The 27,569-nt window shown below is 34.1% G+C and overlaps 1 protein-coding gene and 1 long non-coding RNA gene across 3 annotated transcripts in view; one reads left to right on the forward strand and one right to left on the reverse strand.

The window, feature by feature from the left end:
• Nucleotides 1-27,569, reverse strand: part of ZFHX4 (zinc finger homeobox 4) — a 222,102-nt gene that overhangs the window by 63,563 nt on the left and 130,970 nt on the right. The gene's annotated exons all lie outside the window — the stretch shown is intronic.
• Nucleotides 11,465-19,193, forward strand: LOC141498397 (uncharacterized). The gene is made up of 3 exons (XR_012471623.1): nt 11,465-11,618; nt 17,520-17,609; nt 18,489-19,193. It is a non-coding gene; the product is annotated as an uncharacterized LOC141498397 (long non-coding RNA).

Genomic DNA, 27,569 nt, shown 5'->3' on the forward strand with positions numbered 1-27,569 from the left:
CCCTTATATCTCAGTTAATTTCTTTCCTAACTCTTTTGAACATAACTATGTAGGGACTTTCCCTCCATGATACTGATTCAATTCAATTTAGTTAATGAAGTATTTATTCAGTACTTTATTGTGGGGGGTGATTAAATAAGCATTTGGCATGGTTCTGGTCTTAAATAGGTCTAAACTGCAGTTAAAATGGATTAAAAAAAGAGAAAATATGGGCATTTAAGGCAAATTCTCTCTTAAACAGTGGTTCTGACTAAAAGAATACTGGAATCATGGTTATAGATTGAATGTTAAAAAGGACCTTAGAGGTCCTCTAATCCAACCTCCAAATTTTATAGATGAGGAACTGAGACCTGGAGGGATTGGGTGAATTGCCCAGGGTTACACAGGTAGTAAGAAATAGAGTTGACTACTCTTCCTCCTCCATAACTCTCTTTTCTTATGTACTAAATTTTAACAGCCTTCGGAACACTTTTCCACCCTTTTCCTGTAGGATGTAACTCCAAAATTGCCAGTTCCACTGAAATCTAAACACATTTTTGTTTAAAACAAAAGCTGTGAAGGATGAAGTAATGGTATATAATTACTGAAAACAATAGCAATAAAAATTACCATAGTCACTCCCCTTGAGAAGTATGGCTCAATGAAGATTTTAGCTGAGAGACAGAAAGGACTGTCAATTTCATTTTTAATTTTATGAACTATGATAGTTTAGGCAAGAAAACATCTTCAAAGGGTCAACATGATTTCTGAAAATGGAATGAAGACAAAGTGTGAAAAGACTGATCACAGCTTGGGGAAAAAACAAAACAAAATAAAACAATCTAACAGGCAAATGTCAGTAGACTTTCTAAATGTCCTTTTAAAAAAGCCTTTTCTTTCTTTTAAGTGAGAGAATTGCAGTTAAAATTCATTTTACAGCCCTTAAAATGAAAACATTTGCCTATTAAGTTCTAACAACCCATAATATTATATCTGTAAAGCATCATTTGGATCCCTGCTGTTTCATTTAACTTTAGCTGAACCTTTTTTATTGTTTCCTAATCTACCCTAATTTGCCTAAACCCCTTATTTGCCATTCATCAAATTGTTTGTTTACTTCTTACGGGAAATATGTGTAATAATAACAAAGTGTTTTAAAGGCTAGAAATAATGTTAGAGCTAGGATATATAATCCATTCTACTCTGTCTGTTATGTACCCTGCCTTCATCAAGAGATTTTAGAATTTTCCTTTGTTAGAGAAAATATTAGACAAATATCAGGAATGAGAAAAAAGTAAAACCTCAACTGCCTCTATTTGATATAAATAAAAAGCAGAAAATAAAAAGAAAATTCAAGACTTGGAATCAGGGAATTTACATTATAGACTTGGCTCTACAAATAATTAGCTATCTGACCATAGGAAATTCGCTCTCTGGTACTCATTTTTCTCAACTGTATAAATGACTAGATGACTAAACCACTCATTGTCATGAAATAATGTCCTTTCCAGCTCCAATTCTATATTTGCTGCAAATGTAAGTAAAAAGCATCTCAAGACTTCATAAGAAATTTACTTTATTCTATTTCACTTCCTTCTGTTTGCTTCTTCCCTGTCTCTTCCATTGCCCCCTGCCCCCCCCCCCCAAAAAAAGGGAGCATTTTACATAGACTCTTTCTTTGCAGAAATCTGGTCATGTTACTTTTCTATACAACATCTTTCTGTAGTTCTCTCGGGTTTCCAGAATTGTTTGCATGTCATTTAGGGGACTCCAAAATCTGGTACCACATACTTCTCCCACCTTATTTCATCTTTGTTTTATTTTTCATTCTTGATTATTTTTGTAATATTGTTTCCTACAAAAGAAAATTCTAAAATCTCTTGTTGAAGGAGGAATGCAGGATATACAAAATAGCATAGATTATATATCCTAGCTCTAATATTATTTCTAGTCCTTGATTGTATTCATTAATCTGGGCAAACTGAACTCACTATTCACTATATATGTCTATACTTTCCTATTTCTTTGTATTTGCTCAACAGCATTTTCTAAAATATTCAAATCACTGGGACCACTAGTGATGAGCCTCCATACATCTAGCTAAACTAGTCTTTAAATGACAAATAGAAGTGGTTTGAAGGTTTGGTATGTACTATTGGACTTGAACACTTAATGGTTTTAGGAAAGTTAATCACTTCTCTCAGTCTTAGTTTTCTTATCTGTAAAATGGAGATAACAATAGACTGTACCTCATGGGGTTATTGTGATAATTAAATATGATAACATACAGGAAAATTTGGTAAATCCTAAAGTGTTCTATAAATTCTAACCATGATGATAATGAGGATGGTGATGATAATAATAACAGCTATTATTATTATTACTGGGCCCATACATAAAACATTTCAACTTAGTAAGATAGACTCCACTGACCTAGCCTTTAAGAGCTCAAAATTATCTAAATGTCCCAGTAAGGCATTGAAGTAGATCTTCAGTCTAATGAATTTAAGAGTAAATAAATAAGCTTGTGACAAATGGTATTTATAGGCATAAAAAGTTACATAAATATTCAACAAAACCTCTATTGTTTAAATAAATCTACATATAGATACATATTTTTTTCAAGATGTATTCCTTCAATAAATTATATTTTCTTATTTACAATGATCCTATTAGGTAAGTAGAAGTACCATTATTCTATAGATGGGGAAACTAAGATTCAAACAGACTAAATAACTTTACTCATTCACATTAAACCCAGGTCTTCTGAATCCAAATACATGCATTCAGTAATGAAGTAAGGTTAAATCTGTATAGTATCTAGAATACTGAACATGATACTAAGTACCTCCTGGGGGGAAGGGTCATAGAAATTTTAAAATATACATACAAACCAATACTGTAATATAAATGGAATGTTGAATAAATTCTTTCAAGTACTTTTGATATGACTATAAAATGCTAAAACAATTGGTTACAAGATGAGCAAGTTAGTTTTACCCCCCAAAAACAGGGTGTTTTCGCTCTCCAAATGAATTAAAAGGCAGCATGGTACAGTTAAAAGGGTATTTGATTTGAAGTCTGAAGAACTGGATTCAAATCCTGATTCTGCTACTTGTTTCCTGTATAATTTTGTGAAAAACACTGACCCTCTCTGGTCCTCAGGTCCTCATCTAAAATTAGAATTCAATATGAACTTTAAGATCCCTTCTAGGTCTAAATGTATGATGTCATGAACCAGATGTTTTGGGTATCATCTGGAGAAAAGAAACCTTAGAGTGAGGTAAACCTAGTTGCCTGAAATGGACCTTAGTGGCCTGAAAGAATTAATAATGTACCTCCCCAACTGCCTAATTAAATTTCAGAAAATTAAATCTATTAAGTATGAAATAAATAGTAATTACAAAAAGATGCTGTTGAACATCTAGTTTACCATAGGAAATTCCAATAAATTTTATGGGAATAAATTCCTTTTATAGTTTGTTTAATTTTCAGGCACAATTAATAGAGTAAAAAATCTTCACAAGCAATATTTTTAAAGGGGTATTAAGAAAAAAAGGAGAAAATATCTATATACAGACATGAAATGACACAAAACAGGGGAAAGAGGTATTGGTTTATTATTGGAAAAGCTATTTTGCTTTCCAGATAACAAAAAGGATTTTCATTTATATCTTTTTAATACCTCAATATGCTGGGGTTCTTTTTTTGAGACTGATTCTGTATTTCTCTCTCCCTGGCTGGAAGTGTAGCAGTCACTTCTGAGTCCTATCCCAGTGTTGATCAACACAGAAGCATTGACCTTCTCTGTTTCTGACCAGGGGCAGTTCACTGCTCCTTAGTATCCTGGTACCCCCTTAGGGGTTTACTATATTGGCTCCAGACAGTGAGACATCTGATCAGTTTTAGACCTGCTGAAGTTTAGAGTCCCAGAAATCAAGTAATAAAGCAGTTTCAGCTTGCTTAGCAGTGATTTAAGACATTTACCACTATGCCAATTCTTGACTATGTCTTTTAAACAATTTGTTGCTATTTGAAAGTGGCCCACATTTCCAAAGTTACATAGTTTGACTCATTTTGTCTATGGGCAGATTCAGTTGACTGAGAGAAATAATAATGAATAATATCCCAACCTTAGTTGTTTTGTGGTTCTTTCTTTTTTCCCCTTTAAATTGTTAAATTATGTTGTTCAAAGCAAGGGTTGATGATTTGATTTTTTTAAAAAGTGGTTTAAACTGTATAGTCATTTACCAGTTTCTCCTTTATTAGTCTGAGAAATATGATAGTATAATGAATTGAGAATCAGCCTCAGCTCAAGGCTGACCTCTATGACATATAATAGTTATGTAATCCTAAGAAAGTCGGGCAAACTTTCAGGGGTCTAAGTAATTCACTAGAACTATCAGTTGCAAAGAAGGTGACAACCTGCATTGGTAGTTGAAACATCTTTCCTCACCCTGTAGTTTCTTATACCATACCAATGGTATGGTTATAAAGTACAGTTTCAAGTCCAGTATAAAGTTTCAGGTCCAGGCACTAGTCACAGCATTTTACTTAAAGCATCATCAGACCTTTTCAATACCTCTGGAAAAGGAAGTTATGAAGCAAAAGAAGAATTTAGTCCCTAACCAACGAACTTAATACATGTACAATTCCAAAATATGATGTAATCAAGAAGAAAAAAATTAGCCTTATTAAATTCTTATAAATTACAAATTGTTACAAAATACAAAAGTAAATAAAAGATACTCAGTGTAATGTATTTCTACAAAATTTGCCTAATGCTCCTTAATCTTGATCATGCTTTACCCTTGGCTTCATATCTTCCTCCCTTATCCTCATATCCAATTAATAGTCAAGTCCTGATTGTTCCAACATATCCAAACATATACTTCACTGAACTCATGCTAATTCTGTTCTTTGTCACCCCTTACCAGTGTTATTTAAAGACTCCAGTCAGTTGTTCTTATCTCCAGGCTCTTCTCTAATTTATCCCTTGCACAGTTACCAAAATAATATTCTGAATGAACAGAGTTCATGTGGGACTCTGAACTCTAGCTCTGAACCCAAAGGATCTGAGCTCAAATCCCTACACAGTCTGTATGATCTTCATGAGAGAGTTGAAGAAATGTCCTCTGTGTACCTTCCCCCTCTGGATCTATTTCTGTCAGGTCTGCCCAAGTCTCTTTCCTGCTCAAATATCTTCATGGGTTCACCATGGAGGTTCAGAGCTGGAAGGAATCTTAGAGAATATCTACTTCAATTGAGAGTTGAAAAAGGATCCTTTCTGAGAGGTCTGAGAAAGTTTCATCCAACCTCTGTCTGATGACGTAAAATGAGAAAAAATTATCTACATTCCAGACAATTCTATTTTTGGATCTCTCTATTAGAGTGTTTTTCCTGACATTGAACTTAAATTTGTCTCTTTGCAGCTTCTACTCACTTCTCGTTTTGTCCTTTGGGACCAAATTAAACAATTCTAATTTTTATTTAATATTAGAACACTTCATACATTTGAAGACAGTTATTATATCCTCCTTGAATCTTCTCTTATATGACACTGACTCAAGACCTTTTGTGGATATCTCTCCAGTTTATAAATGCCCTTTGTAAAATATGGTTCCCAGGATTGAACAAAAATGCTATAAATGAAGTCTGACAAGGGCAGAGCACAAGGTGATAATCATGTTATATACATACTACAAATACTCTCATTTCTATCTTATTTCTCTGACATTTGACAGCTTACCTTTAGTGAGATATTTGCCCTATTCCTGTAAGTAATGCTAATCTTAATTTAGTCTAAGACCACAGTAGCTTTTTTTTGGCTGCCATATCATATTCTTGACACATATTAAGTTTGAAGTCTACCAAAACCTTGAACCTGTTTTGGCAAACTGTACTTTAGCCATGTTTCCTTCATCTTTTTGTAAATTGTAAATTAACTTCTTGAATTCAAGTCTAAGGCTCTACTATTTCTTATTTTAAATTCCATTTTAGTAACTACAAACCAAAGTTACATTTTTTGTGAGATTGTTGAATCATGATTTTGTCATCTGGCACAAAGGTATGTTTTTCAACTTTGGATCATTGGCAAATTTGATATTGATACCATCTATGGTTTTATATAAATCACTGATACAAATGTTGATTTGCACATGGCCAGTCCAGATCCCTGGGGCCCTTCACTGGAGACCTAAGTTTATTACTCATTCTTTCAATAAGCATTTATTAAATGCTTATCATAGAGGATGCATTGGAGATACAAACACAAATTAGTCAAAACAATCTCCTGAAATGATATCCTCTATGGAATTGTACACAGGATACTATCTAGCCTTCCCTCATACATTTAGGGGAAAATATTTTCCTTTAATGTTCTCTATAAAAGGACTCCAACCTAATTTTCTAACTTATTTTATTTTATTCTCCTTTATGCTATATTCTCATTAAAATGGACAGTTTAGCTATTCTCAGATTTCATCCTGACATTTACAACTTAATATCCTTCTCCCCAACCCTTCCACCATGCTTTGGACACATATCTATTTCAATTTTAACTCTTGAAATCTCTTCCCTTTGCCCTATCCCCCTTCCCTCATTCTCTTTTATGCTTCAACTAAGATGGAATCACCTCAAAGAGAAGTGTTCTCCCTCTCCCTAAACTTTTCTAAGGTATTTTTAAAATTTCTCCTTCAGCACCAGTATACTGAATTCCTATTATCTTATAATATTTTTGTTTACCCACATGCCATATTATGCAGTGCTCTTTGCCATGTCCAGCCATGTTCCATGAGGACAAGGAACATTTTATTTTTCAATTCTGTATAATCAGCACCTAGTATAGACCTTATGGATAGTAGATTCTCAACAAATGTTGAATTGTATTAACCATCCATGCACCATCACCAAAGATATAGATCTCAAGGAATATTATGAGATGCTATTGGATTATTTTGGAAACTCCTGTATCTTCATAAACATGTGAGCCCTTTTCTCACCTCCAGTCATTGTCTTAAAAAAAGTCACAATATATGACCCATAGATATTTCAAGAAATCTTAAGTGGTTTTGTGCATTTCATCCAAAAGAATGCAACCAAATAATGGAAAAAAATCCAATCCATCCAACTCATTTTCCCCTCAATGGCAAATAATCTGATACATTATAAATACATAATAGTTCAAAAATTGCATAGTTATGATGCCCTTATTTCCCTGAAATCTTTAGGAAAACCAAGTGCACATTTATTGCTACTGTGACTTAATCAGTTCAAATAGGTAAAAAGAGAAAGAAGAATAATGAAAAGAAGTCTTTCTTTGCTGCTCTTAGGCCTTCAAACTAGAAATCTTTGTTTTACATGAAACCCTAATATGGCCGAGTACCATGGATACTAACATCCTGCTTTTCATTCTAAATGGCAAATTCTGCATTGCTTAGATTTGACTTAACTTTAACTAATACTGCTTTGTAGAAAGGAGGATAAAGCTTATCAAACATTCTTAGGCTAGATCTCAGCAAAGAGTAAATACCAGTCCTTTATTGCACAATTTGGAATGAATTCAGAGTTCTGCTAAGGTTCATAGTGCATAACACAACTAATTATGTTTAAAAGTTTCATGAGTTTCACCTCAGGTATCAAACACACAAATTCCAGGCCTCTCTGTCATGCTTTGAAACATTTATAATAGAATCTAACATTCTTGATAAATGAGATAAGCAAAAACATGAACTTAATTCTTTAAAAATCTAACTTATTAACCCATACATTCTATGAATTGAAAAGCTATATGCAAAAAATCCCCCCCAGTTAGAATCACTTAACTGCCTCAACACATCATCCAACCTTCAGTATTAACTTTATTTGCTTAAAATCTTTAATGTCATTCCATTTATTTCTGAACTATGTGAGATATAAGGTTCATGCTATAATTTAATGTTTAGTGTGGGAAATCCTTTCATTTACACTGAAAAAGACCTAATTTTGACATCAGATGGTTTTCTTCTGTACCTGTAATCCACAATCTTCAAAATACTTTTTTTTTCTTTCAAAAGAGACCTTTTGATCAGATTGAGGATCTGAATTGTAAATATACCTAAATCAGCCTCTATTTTGTGCTTTAGATTCTGTTGTGCCAAACCACTTCTTGTGTTTCAAATAAAGCAATGACAGCATACACCTTCTTGTTATTATTTATTCATGGAAGGCCAATCCAAATGCCTAGGTGGATCCCCCAAGACATGAAATAGGTCATTTTTTCCCCATCCACAGTACCCTATTTACATTTAAACGAACTTACTACTTGTGAAAGATTGGCTCCAACAGAGAATACCGTACCACCACAGACATAGAAATTAAATTACAATCCCAAGTATAGAAGCCAGCAATATAGTGCTAAAAATATCTTAAGACATTTGTGCATGTGTCTGTAGATATGTAGGTGTTTATATGTGCATGTTAGTACAGGAGGAGTAAATGTTCTCTTCTAATTTATGAGATGCATCCTTCGCTAAATATTACTAATCTATGTAGATTTTCCTTTTTGAGCCAAATATGTAAGGAATAAGACTATTTCCTATAATGGCCAGGCTCCTCACCAGGGTCATGAAAACTGTCATTTGAAGCTCTGAGATTTAAATGAATGAGTCCTCATGGCTGATCCTAGAGTGGCATTGATTTGACAAATGTGGGAAAGTCCTCAGCTGTGAGATGGGGGCTTAGGTTGTGGGCTCTTGGTCAATTGAAAGGTTGCATTAAATGTAAATTATAGGACTGTTACTTAGATATATACCCTCCTCAACCAGGTGAAAGGCAAACAGAGCCTTGCACTAATTCACAGATGAACTGGTGATAGGCTTCGAGCAATAACAGGCCAGTAAGGCAGCAGTAGGCAATTATAATTCCCATCTTTGAAGGAAGGAAGGAAAGGTATTTTTATATAAAGCCATATTAAATTTCCTTTTAAAAGTGCCTTTATGTATTTCACTTTACAATTTATATGGAAAAATATTAGTTTAAAAAAAACTACAGCAGAACTGGCAATAAATATCACAGTAACAATTGTTCTTTTATTAAATATTTATTGAAATAAATTCCTGTGCTTTCTCATTTTTCTTCTTCTGGTTCCAGTATTTATTTACAGCTGATTATTAACATCTGCCAGTGTTACAGTTTCATCTGTACAGAAGCTGAAGAGTAAAAAAGTCACTCACCCCCTCTAACGTGACCTGTAGTTAGACAGAAAACAGTTTTCCCAGTCACCGCTTGGCTTCCTGTCTGTGACCTCTGAAAAGCATTGGAGGCCAGGGTTAATGGCCTTTCCAATCTCTGTGATAAGAATTCATTTTGTTCTATTACCAGCAGTTATCTGAGGAGGCTGCTGCATCACTTCAGCAGGGTTCAATCAATGAGAGGACCTAATGAAGTAACCAGCTGTAGCTCTATTTCCCTGGTCAACTCTATCAGACAAATAAGATCTATCAGTCACATCTTAAGGCTGATCCTAGAAAAAGCATCTTCACATGCTGAACTCGTATGCATATGAACTAATGATACCCAGCCATTTCTTTTTAATCTTCCCTTTTGATATAGCTTTTCTAACAGAGAAAATGGAATGGAATGGGTTCTGAGATGTTGCATTAAGAGGACAATAATGCAGGATTAAAGAAGAGTGGATTTGCAGAACAGCTGAAAGAGTTTGTCGTAATAGGAAAAATAGTACAAATTATACTGCATCCATCACAGCCCCCGTTTCTTAGTTCTACTGCCCCAGGATGTTTATATAGCTTTTTTTCATGCTGGCATTTTAGAATGTTCCAAAAAGGATGCATAGGAGAAGATTGTTTTGTTTATTATTTTCAGATTTAAGTATTTAAATGTCATAAACAGTTTTAATTATAAGATTTACATTTTAGCTTGTCATTTAGAAAAGAAATATAATTATGTGATATTTTTACTTTTCAGTCAAATGTCAGTTAACATAATTGCAGACCTTAACATTGCTTTGCTTCATACTTAGGTGACATCATTAAAAAGCAAGAATGTTATTTGTGGGTAAACTGCTATTTACACAGATTTGATTCATTAATTAAATGCCTCTGTAGTTCAAAAAGGGATTTGTTGGCTAATCAACTAATTTTTACTTTTACCAAAAATTTAAAAGAAGTAGACTTACAGAAAACAACAGCTGTAAGTGAAAAAACAATACCACAACAATAATAATGGGTTTCATACCTTAGATTTATAGCTTCATAAATAAAAATAGGTTAGACAGTCACTTAGGAAGGGACACAGGAGTAAAATGCAATCTGTGCTTTTAAAAATCAGTTCTTCATTGGGGTGGGGGCTCGTGTAAAGGAGTAGGAAGGGGAGGAGCATGGATGGTGTCAGAGGTTCTAGGCTGCCCCCAGAGCCATATCAAGGAGATTGCCGCAGGAAGCCATGTTCCTGGAGGTTTCTATTTGCTGCTATGTTGAAAGCCACATGTAGTTGAGTTTACTTTATTAGGTTAATCAAGGTGAATCACATGAAATGAAATTTTTATCCTTTTGACTGTTCTCTTTGTCAAATGGAAATGAAAGAAAGCTTGGCTATTTGCTGCTATGCTAAGAGAGATATCTAAGAAAGGATCACAAAATAAATAAAAGTCCTAGCTAGTCTCACCCCTTGATAAACATATTCACACCATATACAGTCATGTATGACCTCCCCCCCAGTATTATTTCATTAAAAGCTAAATAATTTTCAGTGGAGAGCAACAAAGTTAATGGAATATTTGTGTGTATATGTATTTATATATATTTATATAATATAAATATATATATATATAAATAGAGACACACATATTTCTATATAGGTACTAAAGTGCATATGTTCCAAATACAGCTGTCTATTTTTGCTTTGTACATTAAAACAGTGAGTTTTCTTTTGCAGGTAGTTTGCATTAATAAGGCAGTTTGAGTGATACTGATTCTATGAAAACCCAGAATATCCTTCATTTAATTTTAAACATCTATAGTGATAAATAAAGGTTTGCAGAGGTGGGAAGAGGGTAAATGAAAGGCATAATAGAAAACACGTATTTTAATACAATCTCATAGTATTTAGGAGCACTTTTGAAAACACAATTTATTTATTTTTTCTTTGACATCTAGGTGCATGTGATAAAAGACTGGACTATCTTAACTGCATATGTAAACAGATAAGAATATGCCTAGAAGGCATTTTGGGAACACCTGTCAATTTTTTATAGAACACACTGATTGTGGGATATTGATTGCATTTAAACAAAGTTGTTTCAAAAAAAAATCAGCTAACAATTCGTGTAGAAAGGGCCGATCAATATTTAAATGACTCTCTTTATTGATTTAAAATTAACTTTCAATTAAGAGATCCATAGGACTCTTAACTGCGACACTTATCCATTCAAGAGAAAATAAAGGTACATTTATCGATACACTTAAACAGCAGTGGCTGGTTTCCTATCGATTCAGTCATTTGTGCTGGGATTCGTTAGCGTCATCAGGCTTTAGCTCGCTTACTAGGTCTTCAGAGTCTAGGATACGGCAAGATATAGGAATGTGCAAAACAACACAAGGGAACGATAGAATACCTAACAGAATTAAAAGATATAGGAAAAGGTAAGCTATCCTTAAGCTTTTTTAAGTCTATTATTGAATAACGAATGCTTAGACTGTTCAAGTGTCTGTCTGAAAAACAACCCTGAGAAGGGCTGATTTTTTTTCTCCTAAATACCTAGGTTAAAGACAGCATACTTTGTGTTTTGAAACAGTATAAATAAATGAAATCTTTGTATTATTGATTAGTAAAAACTCTATTGGCTTCTATTGACTAACAAGATCACTAACATGTATATATATTGATTAGCATATGATCAATATCAGCTAAAACATTGTTTATGAAGCGTTTTTTAAAATGTGATATTGTATTTGCTATTTATAATATTGCATATATATTTTTAAAGTCAAATTTATTTAATATCATGGTTAGAACAAACCACACTTGGCTCTAGTATACCTTTCCGAGCATTTTTCACTAATTAAATTTCACACTGATTTTTTTCCTTTAAAAATTGGTTAAATGATGATAAATGTTGCTGAATAAGAAAGATGAAAGTAAAGTCAAAAGATTGAAGAATTAATCATAAACATATGAACAGAACAGGGAATTTCATCTAAGATATGAGAGCCATAACTACCTTCCTATTTTGCACTGGTCTCCTTGCCTGCTACTGGACAGGAACTCTGGATATAGAGATAACTGATGAAACACTTTGCATATCTACTTACATATTCTAATCTTACATCAGAAGAATAAAAATAGATGCCCAGAGGGCATAGTAGAGTATGAATATAGTAGAGTCTTAGTAACCCTGGGTAAAAGATAGGAGTGAGGGGTCCTCCTTTTCAGTCATGCAAAATCCTGTCTTTGTTTTTTGTTTTTTGGTTACTGATGCCAATGACCTTAGTAAACATTCTTTCTTACTGACTTTTTCTATGCTAAAACACATACATACTTACACACAAACTTATACATATATAAATACGTATATGTATGCATGCCTATATATGAATAGAATATCTATACATATAAATGTGTCTATAGAGATATAGATCTAGAACTCTGTCATAAAATAAAAATGAGATATCCAGAGTCGGTTCATCTATTACCCTTTCATCTATTATGATACAATTTCTAAAAGAATATATAAAGTCTAATTGTATTAAACATTCAATCAGGCAGCAATGTTCTTTAAACCTTATATTTAATATGTTTTAAATTTGTCTAATTTTCAATCACATGGACATGATGCAAGAAGCTTTATAAATTTTAGTTTTACATTTTTTCCAACAATAGCATTTGTTTTTCTGTGCCTCAAATCTTGTCATTCTTTTTAAAGGTGTGCTTTATATAAATTATAACTTTAGCAACAAAATGGGGAACAGTGGACTTCTGTGATGCTAGGTAGAAGCAAAGTCAGAGAGAGGGGTATCCAGATACAAGAATCCTCTCTAAAAATTTAATCTCATAATGTAATATAATATGGAATATATCCTGGAAGTTACAATTTTCTAAAAAAGTGCAAGATGCCATTATTTCTAACTAGAAATTAGATGATTATACCAATTAAGTGCTAACAGGTAGCACTAGATGACTATTCCAATCTTCTCTGATATGTAGGAGAGAGATGCATGGGTTGGTGTCTACAAAACGCAGGAATAGTAAAAATTGGTTTAAGCAGTGCTGAGTCCCAAGGTACAGAATAAGGATTCACTCTGATTTAACACTTCCTTATCACATCAAAGAGGTGAAAAAGGCATCTTTATGGATTGGCCTGGGGAAAAAAAATCCACAAATTCAGCTTTTTTTTTACCCTAGTGGAAAAGGGACACTGCTAGGACTCTGAAATAATGCATCACTGTGATTCCAGTCATACAATGTTTGCACTTCAGATAATTAAAGCCTGAGTGTGATTTTAATCTGCTTTTTCTGAAGGCTGACAACATCCACTACCATGTGATCATTAAGTTATGAGTGAAGGTTTGGACTAAGTAAAGTACCTTGCCTTCCTGTAAAATGAATGATTACTGCATCTAGCCCATCACCTTCACATAGAGTTGTTTGCTAAGGGTTTTCCTGTACCATTAATCATATTTAATCCATAACCAAACTAACGCAATATGCCAACCCCACTGTTGAATATCTTAGTAAAATAGAGTTTTAGATCTATATTAAATCTGTAGTTAAACTCTTAGAAATCTAGAAAGTATATCTCAGTCTCTTCAATTCTTCTCTTATCATTTTAATTTTAGAATTGATGATGATGATGATGAGAGTGGTGGTGGTGATGATGGTAATAATGATAGCTAATATATAGAGTATAGGCTATTCTAGACCCTTTATAATAATAGCTCACATTTATATAGTGCATTGAAATACTTTACAATTATCTCAATTCTATTATTATTCCCATTTTACAATTGAGGAAACTGAGGTAGGAAGAAGTTAAATGATTTGCTCAGGATCACACAGCTAGTAAGTATCTGAAGTTGAATTTGAACTCAGATTTGCCTGGCTCCAGACACAGCCCTCCCCCAGCCTGCCATCTATCTGCTAGGGAATGGGTTTGTGATTGGTATAGGGAATGTTCAAGTGGGGAAAAAAAATCTCTCGATCAACCATTTACTCAAACTCATAGACTTGGAGAGCATTGGTGCCTAGGACCTGGGGCTCTTGTTTTCTTTTTTGAAATTTTTATTTCATATCCTTTGAGGAGTGAGAAGTTGGAATTTAATAGTGATAGAAAACTGGCTCTGTTTGATGTGCCATGCTGGGGGAGCCAGGAAAGTTCAGGGACATATGCCTAAAAGGCAAACTGAGTGATTTCTATAAATGATGGAAAATAAATGTTATCTAATTTCTGAAATTCTCTTATCCAGCCTTATCTGTCTCTATAGAGTTTGTTTCAGCATTGTTATTGTATTTCTTACAATGGATCAGACATGCTTGATAAGATTTGATTCCAGATATATCTAACATTTTTCTGATACCTTATAATGTCTGATATCTCACAGCATGGCTAGTTTACTTAAACCTTTTAAAAAAATTTTTTTTTTTACCCAAAGGCTTACTGACACCATAATTTCAAGAAGGTTTCCAACCACTTTACCCAAATCATGACTAAGATGGACACAAATAATTACAGGAGTTAGTGCTACAGGGTGTAAAATTGTCCTTCTCTTAGAGGAGATGCATTCACTTCATTCTGCTATTCCCTGCTGAGAAATGATGTGTGGAAACTGTCTGAGAATACTGCATAATCCTCCGATGTGAAAATAGAAAAAAAAAAATTCCACTAGAGTTACATGTATCCTTTGGACGGAGAAAAATGAAGCACAAGAATTCCCTATACCAAGGACAAATGTGAAGTGTTCTTGAGTCTATGGGCTCAAATAATAATTCTGATTCTTTGGAGAAAATTTTGAAAGTTTGTGAAAATGAAATAATTTCACACATTCTCTAGTCCCTCCTACCCTTTTTTTTTGATAGAGGTAAATGGAATGGAACTAAACTTCAAATCCCAAATAAGGAAGGAAAACTATAGATTTGCCATGAACATTCAACTATTTGATTCTTAAATATAAATTCACATGGGTGCTTTCCCCCCTTTTTTTCCCTTTTCTTACAAAATCTTCATTTCCATTCACTAAAGTGAATGCCCTGTAATAGTAAATATCTTCTGTAAAATATGAAAAACAACTTTGCTCTTCTACCCTCGGTTATTTGATTAACCATGCAAAATGGAATAATCATGGGCTATAGCAACACATAGGAGGCAATGGGAGAAATTTTTGACTTGTTCAACCATAGAAAATAATGCAGTACTATAGGCATAAGGCCAACTTTCTTACCCTTGCATGCCACTGATTAGTTCAGCCTTAGCAGAACAGAAATCCTTAATCTTCTCTTTTTTAATATTGAAGAGGTAAACCCTCTTCACCTGCACGTGGAGCCTGCTTTTTCATCAAAGCTCAGGAGATTCCAGCAACAAAATCAATGTATGCATGTTCAGAGCCGTTTTCAGGGTTTTGTAAGACAAATCTTTCAAATGGGAGCTAGTTGAATGCTATTGAACTGGATTTCGATCTGACAGAGTGAGTGAACAACACAGAAACAGTTCACTTACCACTGCTCACACTACAGGAGGTTGGGATCAGGTACAACCCTGCACAAATACAGCTGTGCTCCTTCTCTGTAACCTTTGACCTCACTTAATCCAACACTAAACCTAACAGTTGACTGTTTAAATAAATAAATATTTAAAGATTCTTTGGATTTAATGAACATAATTACTCAATTTCTCTTGACCACAGTAATCAAGTACACTTAAGGGAAGCTCCTCCAATGTCACTCTTGGGGTTGGTAGGACCGGAGTAGAGGAGCCTGGAAAGGCAGGTTTCAGAAACATAGACATAAACTGTTACTATTACATAGTCCAAGAGTCCATTGAAAATGAGAGTGCCTTTAATCTTAAAGTCAGCCAGGACATGGATTTATCCCAATTGAATCAACAAATGTTAGTTTTGGTTAAAGGGACACTATATCACTGCTGATATTTACACTACTAAATAAAGGATTCCTTGAATATTTAGGGTCTCTTATCTTCAGCAATGGGTGGGAGGTTGTTTAATGGAAAATCTCAAAGTCAGCAAGAATTTATTTATTTGGATGACCCTTTTATTAAGGGGCTAAAAGCACATGCTTATACCAGTCCTCCGTGAACTAAAAAAGAAATCTCACTCAGAAGCTGACTTTGGAGTATTGACATGAACTAAACCTTAAAGTGAAAAAGCATTGACTAATATATGCAGATTACTTTTATTAGGTCCATAGAACATCTGAGCCACCTACTTAGTCATGACACACAAAGAATGCTACTATTAAGTTTTACCAGTTGGAAACTATGAGAAAAGTGAGCAGTATTTCTATTTTGGGGAAAATACTGACATTGCTCATTTTGAGAGTAAATAATTTATTTGTGGAGAAAGGTAGAGAAGTGTAGTTATTAGACCTATCTTAAACATATATTTTTGTTCATTAAAACAATTACTTTAAATGCACATTTGAAAAATTTTCTGAGACTCTTACAAATAATCATATTAGATTATCATTTTATATAAAAGAGATGCTATCTATTTACTTTCATCTACATAGTGAAATGAGAGAATCACACACCATCAATTTATGAATCCCATTTTAAAAGAAGTATGCCACCACTAAGGATTTAAAGTGAATGCTTAAAATAGGATAACTTATTTCTCCCAAATTATGTTGTGATCCCAGAAATAAAATGACATACCAAACTATTTCAAGATAAAGCAAAATACTCCCTATGGAAAACAGCAGAACAGCCAGAGGGTCATAGACTTAGAGTTGGCTGCAATGTTAGAGATCACCTGATCCATCACCATAATTTTATAGACTAGCTAATCTGAGGACCAGAAAAGTTAAATGACTTGTACAGGTCATCGTATCACTAATAAGAAACAGAACAAGGGTTCAAACCTATACCCCAGATGCCAGGTCAGTCCTTTCCACAACATCATTCTACCTATTCTTAAGGAGAAATCAATAAGCAGCAGGAGCAGTAGTAAGTTGAAAAATGTTCCATTTATAGATTTTTCTTTGGAATTTTTAGGAATTTATTTTAGGAATTTTTAGGGATTCTTCTTTTCTTCACTAATCAAAATATGCACTAAAAGTTCAGTATATAATTATCAAACTTTCTAATTGCCTGTCATGATTAAAAAGTCTTCCCCATTTTAACCTTCATTTGAACATAATCCTGAAGTTTGATTTCTAGTTAAAATAGAAATAGTTATTAGAAATCAAATCCAAATTTTTTAAAATGCAATTCCTATTAAAAATCCTTATATTATCAAGATTCCCTATTATATTCTTCAAAGTGGAGAAATTCTGATCCTGTCCATTCTGTTTGTGTTTTTAACATTTATTTTCAGGAGCAAAATGAAAGAGTGGTTACAAAGAAAACAGAAGCACATTCCTCCATCTATTTACAAATCAGCTTTATGATACAGGACTTTGCAAAGGTATGTCCTTATGCTTATAAATAGTTCACAGATAAATTTGTACCTTGCCACTTAAAAGATCCTTGCATACTGATAGTTGACATCTCAGTTTTATTGACATGGATTTAAGAATTAGTGAAAAATATGACTTTCATAAAAAGATGATAGCTTTCATTAGCTTCTTCTGTTCTTTGTCACAAAGACCTTCTCTGGCCTCGTTCTATAGAATGTGAGCTCAAAGGTAGGTAAACATATCAGTAGCTCTGAAGAATTTTTCTCATTATTTCATGTTAACTAATAAGGACATTCAAATTCCAATGTGAATGTGGGAATGAGGTTATTTTCAGAGCAATGAAAAGAATTCTTTGAAAACAAGGGAACACACATAACTTCAACCCCTCTAGTAGCCAAAATCTTACAAGTGCTTGTCTACTTGCTGCAAAGTTTGCATATCATGCTGTTGTTTTTTTCCTCTTAATTTAGATCAAGCACTTTTCTTTCCCATAAAGCATGGGGAACTGTCCCAGGTAAATGGGCATTTCTCTGATGGCAGAACTTAAAACTCAATCTCAAATTTCACAAAATCTTTTTTATTTCTTTTTTAGAAGCAATTAGCCAAGGTCATATTTGTTTAGCAATAAGAAAAAAAAACCAAACCACTTGCTTGCAGAAGCTTGTAAGCATTATGTAATTTTCTTTAAAAAAATATGCTACAAGAACATATGCGTATTCTCGCCTCCAGCTTAAATACAGTGAAGGTTGTAGTTGGTTGCACAGGAATTGTCTGAAGAACATTACAGCAAGGCAAACACGATTGTATTCCAACTAAAATGGCTCTCTTTATACCGTGTATTGAAACTTGATAACTGTTGGTTATAAAATTCCTTTGATTTTCTGTAGGTAATAAAATACTTTGGCAATTACTATTGACAGTTCTGGATAATCTTGAAGGCTGCCTTGCCTGAAGAAGATGAGTGTTACAAATCACTTCACTGAAAGAGGGAAGAACAGCAGCAGGCAGCAGACAGGTTTCAATTTCACAATGCTGATTATCTCATTCGCGATTCCATGCATGCCTAAATCTGAGAATCCCTCAAGCAGCTATATGGACTTCTACTTTTAAAATGCCTATTACGCTTTCATACTTTCTCCTGCTTCCTGAAGAGTGCCATTTCGCCAAGCTTAAATAGCAGAAAATTGCAATGCTTTTTCCTCTGCCCATCTCCTCAATCTCTATTAACCTGCACAAGAACAAAGGAGTATGATGGTCCGGCTATAGGCTGGGAAATAGGTTTGAAGTTGTTTTTCATTTACTGGTTCCCATCTTTTTGATTCATCAATGCATCTCCAACAATAGCCTTCTTTTCATACCTAAGCAAATTACTGAAAACGCAATCTTATACCCCAGCACCCCCACCACCAAATATGTAAACGCATTTGTCTTCATGCATCTGTAGAAGCCTGCACACTTGTGCGCACCCGTACGTGCGGGCACACACACACACACACACACACACACACACACACACACATTTATTATTTACATCAACACCGAATGATACAATGTGGCTTTTACAATGCGTCATGATTTAAATAAAAGTGATAAAAGTGAAACTGGCCCAAGTGGAATTCATTCTCTTTAGGTTATAGTGGTGGAGAACAATGAGCTAGGAGCAGAATAGCAAATTGTTGATGCACCTGGTTCTAAAGCTTTGCAGGAACCTTTATTAGATATCGTAAACTGGCTGATGCATTTCTCTATGGACAACTAAGGACTTGCAAATAAATGGTGAGCTAAAAGGGAGGTCAGAGCTTTTTAAAAACTGTTAAGCAATAATTTTAAATGTTCCTTTAAAATCAAATATTTGTCTTAATCACCTCACTGAGTTGTATGAATATACATAATTGAATGTATCTTAGCCTCTTTTTAAAAATAAGTCCTTTGAGGAATGTGAGGAATCCAGAGAAACTTGGGAAGATAAGACTGAACTGATGCAGAGCCAAATGGGAAGAACCTAGAGAAACAATTATACAATGAACACAATGATGTGAAGGAAACCAATACAGAAATAATGAACAACTTTGATCAGTGCACTCACCAAGCAAGACTTCAAATGACTAATGGTGGAAGATTATAGGTGAGGAATGAAGTAGACCATTTCAGGAATAACTAAATATTGATTTGTTTTATTAACTATCTTTCTTAAAAGATAGGATTCTAAAAAAGATATTAATTAAGCATCAGCAATATAAAAAAATTCTCACAAAATTTTATTTCATAAAAAGAACATTTTATTGCTTAGGTTAATAGTAAACTTTATCAGCATAATATGGCCAATCCTAAATGGTAATTACAGGTAGTATAAGGAAAGAAGGAAACTATTTTCTTATTTTTGTTTGAGAAAAGTTTGAAAGCTCAATACCCATTCTTTCCAATCAAACTAAACTTTATGAGTTCTAAAGAATTTTTTTAAAAAAAAGATAATTTTGTCCACCCAAAGCTATTTTTTAAAAAAAGTCTGTTTTGCATTTTAAAAGATAAAAGAATGTTTTCTAAAATGACAATTGCTGGTTGGCCATCGATTCAGAGCTTTAATCTCATAGCCTGCTCAAATTTCCCATTATGTCTCACTGAGGCTTAGAGGGATAGAAAGGCCGAACTGTGGCCTTCAACAAAAGTGGAGGGGGGGGGGGGTTACAGCATTAAGAATCACAGCTGTTGCTCCCAAACTGCAAATGTTAGAATAACTCACTGCTTGTTTTTTTTTCTTGCTGCTAATAAAAACTTAAAGTGTTTTGCATGCTTTCTATAAACAGTGCACTTAAGTTTTATAATCTAGTACATCTTATTAAGCGTGAAGTCTGCTGATCCCTAAATTATTCATAACATGGTCCAGACTGATTAAGATTGGCTTGTTAAGGAGCACAAGAAGCAATTAAACTGACAAGGCAGTGCGGCCTTGATGTATACATTTATTATCACAAGAATACCCAAAGTGAATGCCCTTATTAAGCAATGAATTTCACCTCACTGGCCTTCTACCATTGCTGCCACAGGCAGAGAGAGCTAGGAACAACATGTCAAAAGCTAACTCTGAGGAAATGCCTATCTTCAAGTGAAACCGATTTTGTAATGAACCTTTCAGTTCACTCCTGAGGTAATAAATCCTGACTGGTGCATTAATTACTTGATAACATCCCATCAAAATGCAAATGCAGCACTTGACCCATAGGAATGGCTCACTAGCTGTTAACTCTTCAGGGTATACATAAATTGTCTGTTTTCTTTTATCAAACAGGGCATTTATTTCCATCTTGCTAGGGTGAATGTCACTCCTGCCACCCTCGGCCCCTCGGTGGCCTGACACCATCATTTGCAGGAGACTGTCACTATGTGCCAACATCCTAATCGTGCTACTCCTTCACTTTGTACCTTTCAAGAGAAATTCTGCCCCCCCTTCCCTCAATCCTCCTTTCTAGCTCAGTCCACCCCCCCTCCAAGAAATCTTGCATGTCAAGGACAAAGCTGTAATAGTGTTACAAAGAATAACCCCTACCTCTAAAGTACACTAATCTGTCTTTTCAATGGCAATACACTAAACAAGGAACTTACTTCCTGAGAGTGATTAAATGAAAGCTGCACACACACATATGAAGCCCTATCCAGTTTAGAGCTGCAAACATAGTAAGGAGGCCTCTGAAGAATTCCCCTGAAAGTATGTTTGCCCCATGACAGGAAAGAGTTTTTAAGGTGTTTATTTTAATGCCTTCAATAAATATTCAGTGTGCCTTCATTAAAAGTGGTAGAAATGGTATGGTGCATACCCCTGAAGAGATAGGGAGATGAAGGGAAGAAGGAAAATACTGTATAATAAACATTTGAGATTTTTGTGAAAGGTTGTCCAGTTATAGAGTGTTCGCTTAGCATCTTATAACAGACTTGTTTAGTTGTGGGAACTGTTTCCACAATGAATGTTAATGAGAATTTTTGTTTTATATTGGCTCATTCAAAATTCTGATCTACATCAATAGGTCTGACTCTCCCACCTGGGTCAACCTGCCTTCCAGTCTATTTTATTTGTCTTGAAGGCTTGGTGAAAATCCTTAATTCAGGTTACTAGGCAACCCTGCAGGTGAGAAAATATAATGTTTGGCCTACTCCATTTTTGAATGCACACAGTGGCCTAATGCCTTCAAAATAGACTGCAAAGCATGCGCTGATAATTCTCTGCTACATTCTCTAAAGGCGAGGTCAGAAGAAAATTAATTGATGCTGAAAATAATGACAGAAGGAGAGGCACCACTGAGACTTGGTGTGACTGGCATGTGATAATGTTAGCAAGAATCCCAGCATGTGACTGGACAGTGTGATGAAAAATATACCCTCTGTGAGGGAAAAACAAGTTACAAAACTTAATTAGTTTTTGACACTTCTTCATAAGTTATTATCTTTTCATTTGGAACATTGCCTTGGGACATCAATACACAAGAAGAAATGAAACATTCTTATTGTAAATATGAAAGAAAGGCGACTTTATATTGTACTTTGTCTCTTTACATTCCTCTTGAATAAACAAAACATATCCCCTACAAGCTGGGGTATAGAAGATAGTGAACAATGAAAACACATCTGCTACAAGTATGGCGGAGCCTTCGTCAACATATGGTCCCATTACAATTGATTACACAATTTTATTTGAAGAAAAGGTTACATACAAATCAAAAGTGTCTAAAAGGAGACTTTTTGATAGGAGGTGGTTAAAATCATATCACCTATCAGAGTGGTGCTTCCTGAGTAGCAAATACACTTTTAATTTTTTCCACTAAGGTTCATACCTAGGAGTAATTCACACTGATTACTAAATAACCCTTGTGAGTTGCTTTGTCTTTTGAATTTTAAAAAATACACTTGCCGTGAGCAATGAATTTCATAAACCGGCAGCTCTCATGCTTGATGAATCATTCTGGTTTTATGCAGTGCTGTGTGATAGAGAACTGAGATAAAATATTCTATCCACAAGCTATTCAGTACAATTTATCATCAGCGGCTCACTAGTCCAGTGATAATACCTGGCTTGCAGATTGTAATGATCAGATTCTGTTTTTATTTCAAACAGGAGCGATTCCGAATACCAGAGTTTTTAATTTACATACATTAGTGAGGTTCAAATGTGGCAATAGCTACAAGCAAATTCACTTGCAAACTGAATGCTCGCCTTGCATAATGGGTTCCCTTTAGCAATTACTCACCAGTGAAGTACCCAGATAAAAATGAAAACAAAGGGAAAAAAGGGAAATCATGATACACACACCATAGTGTAGACCAGGATAATTACTGAACCACAGTGAAGGTCACGTTTATATCTGTTTTAGTAATGATTTCTTGTACTCTTCCTCTGCATTGAATTCCTAATGCAATCTTCTTTCTATTCTATAGTACTGTATTCTGTTTTATTCTGTAATTTTCTGAAGTTTCAATACTAGCTTGCTATTATGCAAAAGCAGCAGCACATTACCATTAATAGAAGTTATTGTTGATACTATATCAAATGACTAAAATATGAAAGCATCTGGTAAATACACTAACATAAAAATCTCGGCAAATTACACCAGGTTGAACATTTAGTAAAACCAACAGGCTTCTAATAAAATACCTCTTATAGCTACATCACTTTTATACTGACCACAGTATTGAGCCTGAATTCCCAGCAGCATCATTACTAGACATTTTCTGCCACCTTTCTAAATCTGAAAAGCTTCCTACATTTAGTGGAGATTAGGTAATGCTACAGCCAATCAATAGCAGCTATCAATTCCATACCTTGTTCAGAGGAACAAGTTGATTAAAGTAAGTAAAAAGGATAGTTGAATATGATTTAAATCTAGCTATTTCTTGAAACTAATTTGTAGTCAGAAGGAAAAATATTCACTGGCCAATTTCTTTTTAGAACAACATTAAGATTATGATTTACCAGAATAAACTACGTTCTGCCATATGGTTAATATTGCATTCTTGTTATGGTATTGAAGACCAAACCCGGAAATTCAAGTATACAAGGAAGTTTCGATTTTGATTTTTAGTCTGAAGAGTTTGGGTGTCATAATCTTAATGATCTCTAAATTTAGCCTTTTAAATGGTTAATTTCCAATAATTTTTTTAGTAATAGCCCTTAAAATTTGTACTTATATAATAGAAAGGTAAATTCCAAAGAAATAATAATTTTATTTCTATATAAAGACAAAAACAAGCATGCACGTCAGGATTATAGATTCTATAAAGTCACTGATAAATCTAACACAAGTTCATTCTAGAGAATCCAGAAGAATTAGATACAGTATGAAATATGTTGAGTTGACCTGATTTATTTTTTAGAGACCATCTAAATAAATTCTTGCTGTAAAATTGAGGAAAGAACAGAGAACTATGAAAACTATGACATTTTCTAGAGCTAGTTCTGCTACTAACTCAGATTGTGACTTTGGGCAAGTCATGTTCTCTTTGGACATCTTGGTTTCTTCCCTTTTAAAATAGGGCCTAGAGATAGGAAGAGGATTTCAAAATGGCATCTAGCTATGAAATTTTACAAATTTTGTCTCCATTGAAACACAAAGGGGCAGAGAGAGAGTCATTTCAAATTAGGCCTGAGTTCTTTTCTTTACTCAGTTTTACCAAGATGGCACACATATAGGTTATTCCCTGTATCCCATGGAAAAAAGTAGCTTTTATTAGAAATGATACAAAAAACCATAGCAGATGATAAAACAGGAGGATGTGGTGAACTACAAAAATAAGTTCTTTACTTTCATTGCTCCATAATGTGTTTTTGCTCAGTTAAAATAACATAATTAGTAAACAGCACATTAATGCACATAGGTGTTGAAAGGAAGCAAATATTTATGAAATCCTACTATGCACCAAGCACTGTTCTTACAACTTGATCTTCACAACAACCTTAGGGGATAGTTATTATTTTTACAATTTTACAGTTGAGGAAACTGAGGCAGATGACCTGAAGTGATTTGCCCAGGGTCACACAGCTGTAAATATCTGAGGCCAGGATTGAACACAGGTTTTCCTGATGCCAATTACTCTATACACTGTGCTACCTTGCTACTTCAGTAACTATTGGGACACTGAATGGTGATTAGACAAAATACACTGGTTTCTAGATGTTCCATTGAAGTAGATTGCATTTAGTTGCAAATGCTTTCAGTCATTAATATTAACAAAACTGAAAGGATATGTAATCTATCTGTCTATCTCTCTATATAAAACTTTTGATACAGAAATATATATTCATGTATATATATATTTCTCTCATATATGTATATACATATATATGCATATTATATATATAAATATATCTGTGTAGTTTTTAAAACTAGGTACATAATTCCTATACCTGATTTAACCTAGGTCTGTGGTAGGGAATCAGGAATACATAATTTAGAATGCTAGTACTTATAAATCACCTTAAACTATCCAGTCTTTTAAATATTTGACTTTCAATGAAAATAGCCTAGCCCACTGTAGTAGTTCAGGCCTATGATCCCTGTTACTTGTAAGGCCTGAGGCTGGTGGATCATCTGATACAGGGAGGTATGAGCTGACTAAGCCACTAAGTCTGACACCATTCTGGGAGTTGGTTGGGGTGGGTGGGGGATGTTTCAGATCAAATCAAAGCTTTAATGCCTATCCATAGTAGCATTAGGTCAGTAACTGGCTGACCTGGGTGAGATAAGGAGACCCATTTCCCCCAAACCACCAAACAAAACAAAATCAAAACAAACAAAAGATAAAGTATGATGAATATCATCTTCAATCTGTTAAAATAATTTTTAGTGAACTAATTCATATTGATATGCATTGTAAAACAGGTAGACAGACAGAAAGTCGGGAAAACCTGGATTCAAGTCCTCACACATATTCACTCTGTGACTCTAGGGGCAAGTGGTTTAACCCCTCAATATCCCTGGATAACTTTCTAAGACTGTAAGTTGCTTGAGCAGTTTATCAGTAGGAGTACTGACTGCTCCTAATCTCTTTTGGTAGAGGGAGATGTATTATCAGGAGTACCCCAAACTCATTAAGTTATAGGCCTAGCTAGATTCCTCCTTCTAAAAGAATCACTTTAGGATATATGTAAGTATGTTTGTATACTGTGAATGTCTTATGTTCAAGAAATATGAAGATTCCATAGAATCAAAGATATCATTAAATTCCTCCAAGTTCATTTCTATTTTTAATTTCATATGTCTAGGTAATTATTTCCTCTTTCTGACTTCATATATGACTACCCATTAAAAGAATATAATAGATGTAGAGCTAGAAGGATCTTAATAATCTAATTCAACCTTCTTATTTCACATACAATAAAACAAGTTTAAAATATTCTGCCAAAATTATACCCATTGTAAGATATAGAGTCAGGACACCTTTGCCCAACCGTTCTCCTCTTCCTTCTTAGTCCCATCAATAACCATCACTTCCTTTTCATCTTGATTTCACACAGCTCCTCCAGAAGGCCAATATTAACAAAATCTATCCCCCTTCAATCATTCCTTTACTCTATGCTTTTATATAATATAAATGTCCAATCTCTGATTTTATTCATATCTGTACCAATGTGTGGAAATAAGTGTTTATTGTTATACTCTTGGACAATGTTCACTACAATTCCTTACACTTAGCATTCAGAATATGCTTAATTTACAAAAACATGCAGACTGCAAAGAACATGGGAGAAATCTGGAAGGCCATAATTAAATGATTCAATTAAATTTTTGGATTATTTTTATAGGATTGATGTATCTCAATGATGGTTTAAAATTAATATAGTTGATTAATTTTTTAAACAGATTAATGTGCCTGAGAGACAATGGTAACCAATTTATCTCTACTCACATTTTAATTTAAAGATGAAAGAAACTTTCCAAAGTCAGATTTCTAATATGTTTGATAGAAAATTCCCTGAGATCAATTCCCTCAATCCCAGGTTTTGGTTTATAGGATTAAGAATAGACAGGTCTTTGGGTATATTATGTTTTTCCTGTTCTTATTTCCAAGAGAAGAGTATTAATATGATTTTTGTTAAAGGATTCCAGTTTTTACTTTGAATTCTTTAAAATCCTCTCCTTGCTAGTTGATGGTAGAGGCACTAAGACATCATCAGAATGGCTAATAGGCTAGTCCACAACTTCTTGAAGAGGTCAACTCCCCAGATAATATGTAAGAGCTATAGGTCAGCAGGCTCACGGGTCAGCCTGCTCTTACATCCCTTTCATTTAAACTTAAATTTAAAGATCTATAATGTTTTTCTGGTGATATAAACCAACAGAAAATTTGTAAAGCATATTATCTAAGTAGTACTGGAAACTTGGCCCTTAAAAAAGTCATCTTTAAACTAAACAGAAGGAGCGATTATGGTCTCCTGTGTAAAACACTTCTAGCTTGGTTTTATCACCTAGATAGTATGGAACTTTGCCGTTTATTGTATTGATCTCAGGACTGCTCATGTGCTCCAAGGGCCAAAAAACTGTAATCTAACAACTGTGGCATACATCACTGCTGGGCAGGAAAAATCTGGGACTGCACATACAGAAGAAATCTCCAAAGCACATTTTCTTGGACATTGTACAAGGAAATCTATGTTCAATATTTTTGAGAACTGAATCCAACATAAAAGCGCCCTGGGTAAAGAAAGGGAAATCATTTTTGTAGATTAGTGGTTGAAAAATAAAATCATTATCTGTATGTAAAGAGAGGAACTTTTAACCTTCCAGTTATAACTTTGAAGATAGACCATTTTCAAACAGGACAAAAATGTTTTTTACACTTTTAGAATTAGAAAGAAATAATGAAACATGCAAAAGAAAGGTGATCCTAGGCTGAAATCCTTATAGGCCACTTCAGCTCAGTGAAAATGTTTATAGCTGAGTTTCAAACCTTTGAAAAATTGGGGTTATAATGAAAATAACAGA

Source organism: Macrotis lagotis, chromosome X (genome assembly GCF_037893015.1).
Source record: "Macrotis lagotis isolate mMagLag1 chromosome X, bilby.v1.9.chrom.fasta, whole genome shotgun sequence".
NCBI classification, from domain to species: domain Eukaryota; kingdom Metazoa; phylum Chordata; class Mammalia; order Peramelemorphia; family Peramelidae; genus Macrotis; species Macrotis lagotis.